This window comes from Pogoniulus pusillus, chromosome 25 (assembly GCF_015220805.1).
Source record: "Pogoniulus pusillus isolate bPogPus1 chromosome 25, bPogPus1.pri, whole genome shotgun sequence".
NCBI classification, from domain to species: domain Eukaryota; kingdom Metazoa; phylum Chordata; class Aves; order Piciformes; family Lybiidae; genus Pogoniulus; species Pogoniulus pusillus.
The window spans coordinates 8749799-8762454 of record NC_087288.1 but is presented as its reverse complement, the minus strand read 5'-3'; the positions used below and the strand labels follow the sequence as shown (position 1 = coordinate 8762454).

Below are 12656 nucleotides of genomic sequence, written 5' to 3'. Positions count from 1 at the left end.
CTGACAACATTCCTGCAAGGAATTGCCTGCAGTTGGGCATTTATGTCCCTGCTGGACTCTGTAGGGACTTGGAAAGTTGTAGGAGGCTTACCCAGGGATGTGTGCCAGTCCCTGTTTTGCCATTATCCTGTGTCTGCTATCTTCTATTCTTCCTGCATCTCTCCCTGTTCTAGGAATGCACCCATCTAAGGACTGGACACCTGAGAGTAAGATCACCAGGTGATATTTAACCTGGGAAAATTCAAATGCATGTCCTGGAGGGGAAAAAAGTTGCTTCTCTGTGAGAGATATTTGGGACTCCTGAAAGAGCTGAGATGTAGTGATGAACATTTTGGACATGCCTTGGTGCCATGACTAGCAAAATGGGCCAGTTTGGGGCCTGCCTGTATGAAGGCAGCATGCCCTGGGGCACACATACTTCCTTGGATCTGTGAAATTACACAGTGGGGTTTTATTAAGGAAATGAACATGTTCCTCCAGTGTTTGTCACTTGGCTCAGGAGATGCTGTGCAGTAAACCTGTGTCACCAGGAGGTTCACAGATGACACCAAATTAGGTGGCAGTGTTGATCTGTAGCAGGGTAGGGAGGCTTTACAGAAGGACTTAGATAGATTGGATGGATGGGCAAATGTTGATGGCATGAGCTTCAACAAGGCCAATGCCAGGTTCTGCACTTGGGCCACAACAACCCCAAGCACGCTACAGGCTTGGAGCAGTGTGTCTGGAAAGCTGTCTGGCAAAAAGAGACCTGCTGCTTCTAATCAACAGGCAGCTGAATATGAGCCAGCAGTGTGCCCAGGTGGCCAAGAAAGCCACTGGCTTGTATTAGAAATGCTGTGGCCAGCAGGAGTAGGGAGGTGATTGCCCCCTTGTACTCAGCTCTGGTGAGGCCACACCTTGAGTACTGCATTTGGCTTTGGGCACCTCATTACAAGAGAGATGTGGAGATGCAGAGGAGGGCAATGAAGCTGGGGAAGGGCCTGGAGAATAAATCTTATGAGGAGTGACTGAAGGAGCTGAGACAGCTTAGTTTGAAAAAGAGGAAGCTGAGAGGAATGCTCATTGCTGTCTACAGCTACCTGAAAGGACGTTGTGGATAGATTGGTGCTGGTCTCTTCTCATGGGTAAATAGTGATAGAACAAGAAAGAATGGCCTCAAGCTGCGACTGGGTAGGTTTAGAGTAGATATTAGGAAACGTTTTTTCCCAGCAAGAGTGGTCAGACATTGGAATGTGCTGCCCGGAGAGGTGGCTGAGTCACCAGCCCTGGATATGTTTAAAGGTCGTTTGCATGTGGTGCCTGGGGATATGGTTTAGGGTGCACCTTGTAGAGCAGGGTTATCGGTTGGACTTGGTGATCCCGAGGGTAATTTCCAACCTGAATGTTTCTGTGATTCTGTGATTTATTTCAAGCCAAGTTTTCTTCCTCCCTTTTCAGATAGGCATCAAAAAGAAAAGAGCAGCAAGACAAAAGCAAAGGCTGAGGCTCACGCCCAATGTTTTTCTCTTGTAAGGGAGACAGACACCACTGCGTGTAAATACCCTTTTTTGTCTTCTCCTAGACACACGTTGATTGATTCATTTTAATTAGACAGCAGGCAGAGACCTAACAGACACTGTTGTAATTCAGCCACTCTTTTAGCAGATGCTTTGACTCAAGCTCTTTATTTCAAATGCATGCATACTTCAGGAAATCTCCCAAGTGCTCGGCAGTATCATGGTTTCTACCTGATACCACGGTGAGCTAAAGGCAGGATTTGAAAGTTTGGAAGGACTGCTCTGGAGTTTTCAGTCAAAGGCTATTTGAGATAATGAGCAAGAAGAAAAGAAGCCTGTTAATGTTTTATGGTCAGGTGTGCAGGAATGTGTGGTGCTTTTAAGGTGTGCCAGAAAGTCGAATCCCAAGGCCAGGAAGATAACCCAGCAAGCAGAGGAATTTGGATGATAAAAGAAAGTCTCAACACAAAATGATGACTGCTGGAGGTAGAATGTGCATTAAGAGAAATAAAGGCTCGGCAGTGTTGTTAGGAGGTGGTTGTGTGAGGGATGGACCAGAGAGTAAAGGACACTGGAGAAGGCAGAAAAGTTTAGGTGCAGCCTTGAAGGAAATGGGGAATCACTGTGGCTCCTGGATGCATTGTGCCAGTGTGGTGGCTGTGCTGGACTTGCTAGGCATGGCCTGGCTGGTGCCCGTGCAGCCACGGTGCTGCTGTTTGGTGCTCAATATGGGGACTCGAGGGCTCGTTTGCAAGGGTGCAGCCAGCATCTTCTGCTCTCCCAGAGGCAAGTAAGAGCTATGAGTACCCCTCCTGCTCTGGAAATCAGGTTTTACTCTTCTTCAGGTATAAGCTGGCACACAGGAGGTTCTACCTCAACATGAAGAGAGACTTTTTTATGGTGAAGGTGCTTGAGCCCTGGAACAAGCTGCTCAGAGAGGTTATGGAGTCTCCTCTGGAGACTTCATCTTGTTTTGGCGGAGGGTTTGGACTTGATGATCTCTGGAGGTCACTTCCAACCCCTACCACTCTGTAACTCTGTAATTTAGACTGTCTGGTTTTGCAAATACTGCTCTTGCCTTGAGTGTTAGGAGCTGGTCCTGTGAAAAGGCTTATTTCATCTTCTTTTGGGATGTTTTCCATTAAAATCTTCCCCATCTCCTCCCCTTCTCCTAAACTGCAGTCTCCTGTCTCCATAAGGAGTGTACCTGGCCTTAACTGGTGGATCACCTCTACATTCACCCCCCAGGACACTAACTTGTGATGAAACTAGTGTTGTGGAGCTGGAGGGGGGCCCTAAATAAGAGGATGAGAGAAAGTCAGTCACCAAGGTAAATCCAATCTTTTCAGATCCCTTTCTTTGTAGGAGCTGATTCAGGGTGCTGTGCTGGCAGCTGTGCAGGGCGGGTGGCACAAGCAGCAGGGACAGCTTTAGCTCACAGTGGCAAGTTAGGAATGTTGTTAGAAAGTACTTACACACACAAGTAGGGGATAGGTGATGCAGCAGCCAAGGCTTATAGTATGAAGCCTGCATCACCTGTTGTCTCAATGACAGAAGCCCCAGGTGGAAGAGATTCCATCTCTGGAGACATTCAGATCCCACCTGCTACTTCAGACACTGGAAGGCTGCTATTAGGTCTCTGTGAAGCCTCCTCTTCTCCAGGCTGAACACTCCCAGCTCCCTTAGCCTGTTCTCATAGCAGAGGTGCTCCAACACTGAGTATTTTTGTGACCCTCCTCTGGACCTGCTCCATCAGGTCTGTGTCCTTCCTATACTGAGTGCTCCAGAGCTGGATGCAGTACTTCAGGTGAGGTCTCACCAGAGCAGAGCTAAGTGGCAGAATCACCTCTCTGGATCTGCTGGCCAAGCATCTTTTGATGCAGCCCAGGATGTGATTGGCCATTTGATACTAGGGAGAAGAGACCAACCTCCGCCTCACTACATTGTAGACTGTAAAGGCAACAAAGTCTGGCACTTGACCAGACCCAGTTTTCTGAGGTTATCTTTGGGTGCTCATCTTTCTTCCCATTATTATTCCAGCCTAGCAAATATCTCCACCCAGAAGTCAGCATTGCTTTCCCACAAAACTTTGCTTTTTCTATTGGCTGGAGAAACACAACTTGTATGAGAAGACACACAATTTATTGTTAATCTACTTAAGAGCTTTAACAGTCTGCTCAAAGAGTGCTCATCAATCTGCTTACAATGATGCTAACAATGATAAATGATATTATCTGGAGTAGCAGAGAGAAAGGGGATAAAAGAAAGCAATCTCTTAACACCCTGCTGTCAAAACTCGTACAGACACAACTACCACAGCTTCCTCCCAGATCTCCATCTGCCTTGCCAGGGTGATGGTGGTGGTGATTCTGCCTCCTCTTCTGCTGGAGTCCACCTGAGGCCGTTTCCAGCCTGTCTCCAAGGCTCCCGTTGCAGTGCTCCTCAGCCTTCAGAGCCGGGTACTTCTGTGTTGACCCTCTGGGCAGAGCTGTGCACACCTTGCAGGTCTGCTTTTCGCCCTCCTTGCTGCCTGCAAGTGATGCTTCCCAGCCCCAAGGTCACAGTCTTCTGCCGATGCAGCTGCTGCCCACGGAGGAATAGTTCTCAGCTCCAGAGGCTGCCAGGATCACTCTGTGTTGGAGGCCCTGCAGCCCTCCCCTTCATTTCCTCCTGGCTCAGGGGCCAGTTGCTGTGCCCATAGCTGCTCCATCAGCCAAGTCCTGCTGCTGGAGGCCTTTCTGCACTCTTAGAACCAGGAGAAGCAAAAGCTGAGTGCAGAGGCGTGAGAAGTCCGGGTTGTTAAATGACTGTTATCAAAGTTACAGAGCTCATGTGAAGCTCCCTGCAAAGCAAATCCCAACCAAAGCAAAGTTCACAAAGCCCTGTCAGGTTTCAGTTTGACCACTCAGCCTTATGGCCTACTTCTGGCAGTGGTAAGACCTTATATTACGGGTGACAGGCATACAGACCTCCTCCTGGTAAACCATGGCCATAAGCTGCCACACATGAGTCCAGTAAGGATGCTGCAAACCCTCCTGTGGCTCAAGGCTCCTCACCAGGACCGAGCAATTGATCTTCTTGGAGGCATTTGCTCTTTCCTACCTGGTCTTGCCTCATGTGGGTCTGAGGATGGCCTGTAGGTCTTGGGTGTGTAGCCCCTGCTTGGTTTACTTCATATTTGATTTTATAACCAGAATAATTTACACAATTAACCAAACTCTTACAATGGCCAGGATGACATTTTCAGGCTGCACAAGCCCAACAGTAGCTGTTGAGAGGGATTGACACCAAGAATGATGCTCAGCACCTTTTACTGATGTTGGAGTAAGAGCAACTTGCTCACCTACTGCAAACCTTGCTTTGGTGGCTTGTTTTACTGCCTGTGGAACTACAAAAGTTGCAAGGGGATGCTCTGTTGTTTGCAGCAACTGCTCAAAACCTAAACCAAATGTTACTAGGTTTTGTTTAGTATACAGTTTTAAGGTTTCTAGTGGTTTTAGTGTCTCTCCTGAAAGTGTTGTGTAATTCAAACCATACTTTAAAGGTTACACTCCATGCACATACATTATAAGACAGACAGAGGTGCAGGGTCTGCACACAAACACAGCTGGACCCCACCCTGGGTTACAGGCCCAAAGCAAAGGAGACACTTCATATTCACATCTGGCTAAACTCTGTTCTAATGTGACTGAAAACTGATCTTTTTTCAGTGTGCAATCTGCACGTTTCGGTGCCTCCTGCTTGCTGGTGTCCTTCCAGGGGTGCAGCTGGGAGCACTCCATCTTGCTGGGCTGCCCATCCTCGCTGGCAGACACCTCTCATCTCCAGGACCATCCTGTGGTAAGTTTCTAAAATCACTTCATTCTCTCCTCCATCATGAAACAAACCACCTCATCAGACCAATAGAGAGGATTACATATCATATGAGTATGTTCTATCTTGATATCTCCATCACTGGGGACCTTCAGTTTTCTGCTCATCCCAAAACTATGAATTTATACACAGGTGCTCTAAATTGTACTCAAAGCTGCACTACACATTTGCCTTAGCATTGCAAAGCTGCACTAACAATAGATACCTTAAAAATACAACAGTTTTCTATTTGTAGAGAATATCTACTGTACAGAAAAGCTAATGGACCAGACATCTTTGCACTTCATTTGTTCGCCTTTGCTTCTGAGAGTACTCAAACTGCCCTGTTTTGCAGATCCAGAGTCCCAGTTTGCTGTGTTGCATGTACAGGCACTGCATCATGTGCAAGTGATCACCACTGGTAACAGTGATCATCAGGATGAATTGCTGATGAATCACTATTGATAACAGAAAAGACTGATAACAGAATTGATAACATAAAAGCATCACTATTGATAAGAGGAGGGTATGTCCATCCTCATCAAGAGAGGATGTTTGGAGGTGGTGACCTCTTTAAAGTGGATAATTTTTTCCCTTGTCACCACAGTTTGCTTACAGTTTTCTTCTCGTTTGAACTTCAGCAACTGACCTTAAAAATCCCAACAAGTAAAAAAGTTTCTATTTTCCCCTTCACATATGTACAAATGATAAGAAAGCAAAAGAACAGCAGAAAACAAAACACTAAGCAACACAGTTAATAACATCCAGACTTTGGACATGCTACTTATTCTTCTGTGCTTCCTAGGGAAGACAAAAAGAGCAAAGATCTGTTAATAATTATCTTAGGTAACCAAGGCAGATCACTCACACCCAGGGGACTTGTTGATGATGGTAACAGATCACAACGGTATGAGCAGCATCCTTCTGTACTGCCACACAATCTATTAGCTGATGCTCCTAAACAGCTTCTTACCAATCCTCCATCAGACTTGTTTGCTGTTGATTCTGTAACAGAAGAACTTTATATTTTAGTTTGAACTTTATCACATTCATTCATACTCCTTACCATGATCAGGCTTTTTGTATTTTACCTTCTCCCCACCCCCTAAATGCTGAACTAGAACCACACATTACAGGCTTAACTATTTGCTTGCAGTGACCTCTGTCCCAAATCAGTTAGGATATGTTATTGTTAGTAACCCTCCCCTCAAACCTTCCTATATACATGTATCATCTACTTCTAACTTTTCCTCTCTCTAGTTACCATTCCTCTGTCTCCACTCTCTTTTCTTCCTCCTGTTTTTTTCTTTTTGAGACCAATCCTAATTTTCTTTCCTGCCCATACTCCCACGTGCTCACATGCAAACACACTGCTGAGTTTAACAACACTAAAGCTGCTCTGTTGGCATTGGTACCTTTGGAGTCCACCCTATTTGTACCTCTTGTTTCTGCTGCTTTATCTCTGAGACAAGGCAGTGAATATATTTGAAAATGGTGCTTTTTTCTTTTTAAGTCCAAACCCTTCTGGTTAACCAATTGGAGAGCCAGAAAGAAGATGCTTTTCTTTTCTTCTTGTTTGCCCCTCGGGGTTTATATTGTGGCTGGGACTCCTCTAACCTTCCTTGCACAGTCTTTCATCTCCTTTTGAACAGGCTTGAGAGGCAGGCCTGTGCCAACCTCATGAAGTTAAACAAGGCTAAGTGAAAGGTCCTGCACCTGGGTCAGGCAATCTCAAGCACAAAGAGAAGTTAAGCAAGGAGTTGCTCAAGAGCAGCGTGATGGAGAAGGACTTAGGGGTGTCAGTTGTTGGAAAAACTCACCATAAACCTGCAATGGCAGTCCAGAAGGCAGCTGTGTGCTGGGCTGCCTCCAAAGCAGGGAGAGCAGCAGGACAGGGAGGGGATTCTGCCCCTCTGCTCTGCGGAGACTCCACGTGGAGTCTTGTGTCCAGTTCTGGTTCCCCAGCATAACAGGGACGTTGCTGCTGGAGCAGGTCCAGAGGAAGGCCACGAAGATGATCAGAGGGCTAGAAAACCTCCACTATGAGGACAAGCTGGGAGAGTTGGGGCTGTTCAGAATGGAGAAGAGAAGGCTCTGGAGAGACCTTAGAGAGGTCTTCCAGTCCCTGAAGGGAGCTACAGGAAAGCTAGGGAGGAACTCTTCACAAAGGCTTGTAATGACAGGGCAAGAGAAGGAATGGTTTTGGGTGGGAAGAGGGTAGAATTAGAATGGAGATTAGGAAGAAATTCTTTACAATGAGGTTGCTCCCTGGAATGGTCTCTCCCTGGAATTGTTCAAGACCAGGCTGGATGAGGCCTTGAGCAACCTGATTTAGTGGAAGGTGTCCCTGTCTTGGAACCAGAGATGATCTTTAAGGTCTCCTGCATCCCAAGCTGTTCTATGATACCTATAGATAGTTCTCAGTCTCACAGCTGCGTACGACAGCTTGCACATGCTGCAGCCCAGTTGGTACTGCAGCCTGGACTTGCTCCAGTGTTTTATCAGTTCCTAAAGCCTTCTGCTTTTTCCCTAAAACAGCCTCTGCTGACTTGGCCTGAGCTGCTTTTGCTATCCTTGCCTGGACTCCTTGCAGAGAAACAAGCGCCAGGAAGAGCTACAGCAGCCTCTGCCCACCACAGCCCTGGCAAAGTCAGCTTCACCCTCTTGGTTCTTTTTGTAAAAATAAGCAAATGAAACCCCCTTAAAGCTTCACTCCTCCTGCATTTTCTCCACCTTAACCTGCAGCTGCTGCAGCTCTGCTCCCAGTCCCCAGCGCCCCCGTGGGAGCCTTCGCCAGCGGTCTGACTGCGATGTGGACCACGAGTGCGGGGAGGTGGGGGACCAGCTGCTCTAGACTACGATGGGGAGGGCTGAGGCCTCAGGCTCAGTCCCCTCCCTGCTCCTGCTGATCTCCAGCAGGCGATCCAGCAGCACCCTGGTGGGAGCATTATCCCAGCGGGCCATGTCCTCCCCGTGCTTCCGAAGCTGCCTCCAGATGTCCACTCGCATCGTGCTCAGCTCCCTCCTGGCCGTGGCTACCGGGGCTGCTGTGCCACGCTGCCATGGCCTATTGCCCTGCCACCTTTCTCTCTTCCCTTTCACCACGAAGGGCGGCCGGGGGGTGGCAGCGGTGGAGGCAGCAGGCTGCAGCAGCTCCGAGTCCCTCTTCTGCCTGCCGTTTTCCCTTCCTCTACTCATCCTTTCTCCCCCTGAGCCCTCTCTGTCCTCCCTGGCCCACGAACTCCTTGTCCACTGCTTTCTCCTTCCTTGGCCACCCCCTGGTTTGAACTGGCGTGGAACTGGGTCGGCAGTGGTTGTTTCCCCCCTGGCAACTCGATCTGCCTGTGGCTGCACATTTCCCTGGCTTCTCCCCTCTGCTCCTTCACCTTCCCTTTTCACAGCCACCTGAGCACTAGTAGGTGAAACAGGGTTTACTTTAAACCTTCTTGGCATCTCAAAACCGAGTGAACGTGAGCTCACAGGCTTACCCTCCTCTGTGGAGGGGCTGCCATCTGGATCAAACCATCTTTTCCCCTCCCAGCACTCACTGCCTCCTTCATAGGGTGGTTTTGTAGGGGTTGTGACCTCTCTCTGCTTTGCCTCTAATTCTGCTTTTAACTTTTCCATCTTCTCCTCACAGGCTCGGTGGTCAGTGCTCTTCTCTTTTAGGATCTGTATTTTTTGCACCAATACCCGGATTGTTCCTTGCACCTCCTCCACAGCTTTTGTGCTGACAGCTAACTTTTCCTTCAGGGTCTGATTTTCATCCAGAATGGCCTGTTTTTGTTCACACACCTCCTGGTACTGCAGCACGCTTCGCACTTGCACCACAGCCGCCACCTCTTCTCGACTTTTCCCCTCCTCTAGCTGAAGTTGCTGAGCCTTTATTTCTGCTTTCAGCCTCTCATTTTCCTCCCTTAGGTTCTGAAGTTCTACCTGAGATGCCTGCTTCTCTTCAGCTAAGCTTCTGGCCACTAACCACACAGCCCAAGCTCCAGCACATTTTAGGAACTTTTGGGAGAAGAGTTTAGACTTTGCCGTCCCTTTTAATTTGGCAAACTCCAGGTCTGCCTGCTGGATGCTTCTGCAAGAGTTAGGACCCCAGGGGTTTGGTCCCCACTGCATAACCCAGTTTGCCAGCTCGGACATCTTTCCCTTTAGGTTTTTTGGCCTTTACAGAGAGTGCTGCTTCCAAACTACAGCTTGAGCAGGCTGAGAGGAGATAACAGAGGCTCACCAAAGTTTGAGCCGCTCCTCTCCTTTTTTTCTTCTTCCCTCCAGAAGGTTGTTTCAGTCAAGAAGTCCTCCAGACAGGGATTTCTAATTCAGCTGTTTTCACAGAGAAAGCAGAAGGGTTTTTTACCCCTGTCCAGGGATGCTTAGAGGCACCCTTTCATCAGTTCTCCTCCTGGGCAGAAAGCAGAAGGCTTTCTCTCCTGATGGAATTCCCACTTCAAGCTTTTTAAATGTTTTTAAACAGGTGCCTCTGTTGCCCCCCAGAACTGAGTGCTGTGCTTTAAGTGAGACACTTGTTGAGGCAATGGGAACACAGGGTAGCCTTGTCGCTAGTTGTCCCCACAGGCACCTCAAAAAAACTCTCCCAGAAGGGCTGCTCAGAGAAATGCCATAAGGGCTCCCAGGAGGGATGCTGCCTTCTCCACTTGATGGACTACCGCTGGCATCTTGTGTGGGCTAGAAAACCAGGATTAACACAGGACAATTTGCTGTTTGACTATTTAAAAGCTTTAACAGCTTGATCAAAGAGTGCTAATCAATCCACTTACAATGCTAGATGGTATTATCTAGATTATCAGAAGGAAAGGAGATGAAAGGAAAAAACCCAAATCCCTTATGGACACTGAACCCACCCCCTCCCTTAGCAGCTGCAGCTTTCCCTGAGTTATGCTCACCCCTCCATTGCCCGGAGGACTGCAGGCATCCTGGCTCCTAAGTCCTTCACTTCCAAGCAGAATGATGCTGATGGTGGGGCCTCTGCTTCTTTCTCCAGGGTGGTGATGGTAGTGGTGGGGATTCTGCCTTCTCTTCTGCTAGAGTCCACCTGAGGCTGTTTCCAGCCTGTCTTTAAAGCTCTCGCTGCAGTGCTTCTCGGTCCTCTGCCTGTAGAGCTGGGTATTTCTGTGCTGACCCTCCAGGCAGAGCTGTGCAGACCAAGCAAACCTGCTCCTCACCCTCCTCACTGCCCACAAGTGATGTTTGCCAGCTCCAAGGTCACACTCTGTTGAGGCAATGGTTTCCCACGGGGGAGTAGTTCATAGCTCCATGGCTGCCAGTATCGCCTGTACTGAAGATTTCAAGGCCCTGCTGCCCTCCCCTGTGACACGTTTTCCTTCCTGGCTCAGGAGCCTTGCTGCTGGAGGCATTTCTGCACCCCTTGGACCAGGAGAAGCAAAGCCTGAGTGCAGGGGCATGAGGGCTCTGGGTTGTTAGATGGTTGCAGTCACAGCTACAGAGCTCAGGTGAAGTTCCCTGCAAGGCAAGTCCCAACCAAATGAGGTTGGTGAACCTCTGTGGCCTGTTTCTAGCAGCAGCAAGGCTGTGTTTTGTGAGCTAGAGGTGTGCATTACACCATCATCATCCTTCCCTTGTCCCCAGGAGCCCTGTGCTTGGCTGCAACAGCTTTAGGAATAGAGTAGAAGCCTTCTGCATTGTCCTGATCAAAAAGACCGTGACTGATGCTCCTCAGCATTTTCACCTGGACATGCAAGGTCTCAATGGTTCCATGGATGATGGCCTAACCTGCCCACAGCCCAAAAAAAATCCATCAGGCAGCACTGGTGGCAAGTGCAATAACCCTACAAAGAAACAATTCCCCCAAAAAAGCAAAACAAGGAGAAATATTTGAAGTCCTGCAATTACTGAAACACATAAATCCCAACATTACCGCAGATCGGTGCTCTGGGAGACATCTGAAGCTGTGTAAACTAGAAGATGTAATAGGATTAAAGCTGAAATGTGACAAGACAGCTAATTTTTAATTATTTCTGACTCCTTTCTAATTTCTACTTCATTCTGAATATTTAAAAGCCCTTCCAAATGCATTTTCCAAGTTTCAATAACAACCTTGTAACTGGATGTGGCATGATAGCAATTTATAATCACCTCCTAAAAGGGGGATCTAAATTAATCATTCTCCATCTCATTAGTTCAGCTATCAGAGATCTTTTAGAAGGTAATTGGCTTTCAGTGGCTTTAATTTAATTTATTAATATCTTACATCTATATTTCATCAATGCTGTTTTAATTATTGAGCTGATACATCTCAGAAACATAATTCTTTTTGCACAGCATCAAACTTCTGCTTTTAGAGATCTAGAGCCCTTTCTGAGGATGTTCTAGTGATAAATAGCTGGTCCTTGTTTGTTTGGTTTGGTTTTGGAGTGGGTAACAATTTACTTTTGCCTTAGGTTCTCACAGAGGAAAATCAGATCTTATTTTGGAACATCCTGTTCTGCAGATGAGGCAAACCAAAACTTGCTCCGACTTTACAATGCTGTGGAAGTGCAAGCAAGGTGAGGCAGGAGCAGTACACAGAATGTGCAATAGCTAATTCATACCTGACAGGCATTTGAGTAAGTGATTTCACAGTGGGTAGCAGAGGCAGAGGAGTCCAGTCTCCTGTGGGCTTGTGGCAATGCCACCCTGCCTTAACCTTCTCCTGCAGCCAAGAGCATCCCTGGCCACCCCACCAGCTGCCTGCTCTTCTTGCATCCATACCTCTAGCTGGGTCTGAAGGCTCCCTCACCATTCCTTTTGCTAATTAACCTGCAGGAACATAACATTTCAGAGACTTCCATCTCTCTCTAAACTTTGGCCAAAATGATCCAGGAGGTTCCCAAGCTGGTGGGGACAGACTGTGTGACTGACACCAAGAACTTCTTTCCTTCAGAAACTGGCCTAAAAATATGTTCCCTCCTAGAGCAGAAACATCTGACATTAAATGTGATGATGATAATTGATGCTTAATGAATAATCCAGGGGAGTTTTAATATTTCAGCTTCACAGAACACCTTTCATCCCCAGGAGCTAAAGCCATTTATAAAAGGTGTACAGTTACCCCACTCGGTCTCCCTTTGCCATTAAATCCATCATCTCATGGTGACCACTTACATGACCTGGCTGGCACTGGGCAGGTTGCATAGCACAGCAGTACAGAGAAGCTGCATCCCACTCTCCTGCCTTGGTACCTGCTCAGAGTGAAGTTCATTTGCCACATTTACTTCTGGGCTGTGATGGGCCAGCCTGGCTTTGGTTGCAGCCCTCGGTCCCAGAGAGTTCAAGAACTTCCAG

The 12656-nt window shown here is 47.7% G+C and overlaps 1 long non-coding RNA gene across 1 annotated transcript; it reads right to left on the bottom strand.

The window, feature by feature from the left end:
* Nucleotides 1–4764: 4764 nt before the first annotated feature.
* On the bottom strand, nucleotides 4765–10538 carry LOC135186552 (uncharacterized). Its single transcript, XR_010307019.1, has 3 exons — nucleotides 10259–10538; nucleotides 9586–9652; nucleotides 4765–6353 (listed from the first exon to the last, which is right to left on the bottom strand). It is a non-coding gene; the product is annotated as an uncharacterized LOC135186552 (long non-coding RNA).
* Between the last annotated feature and the right edge of the window lie 2118 nt (nucleotides 10539–12656).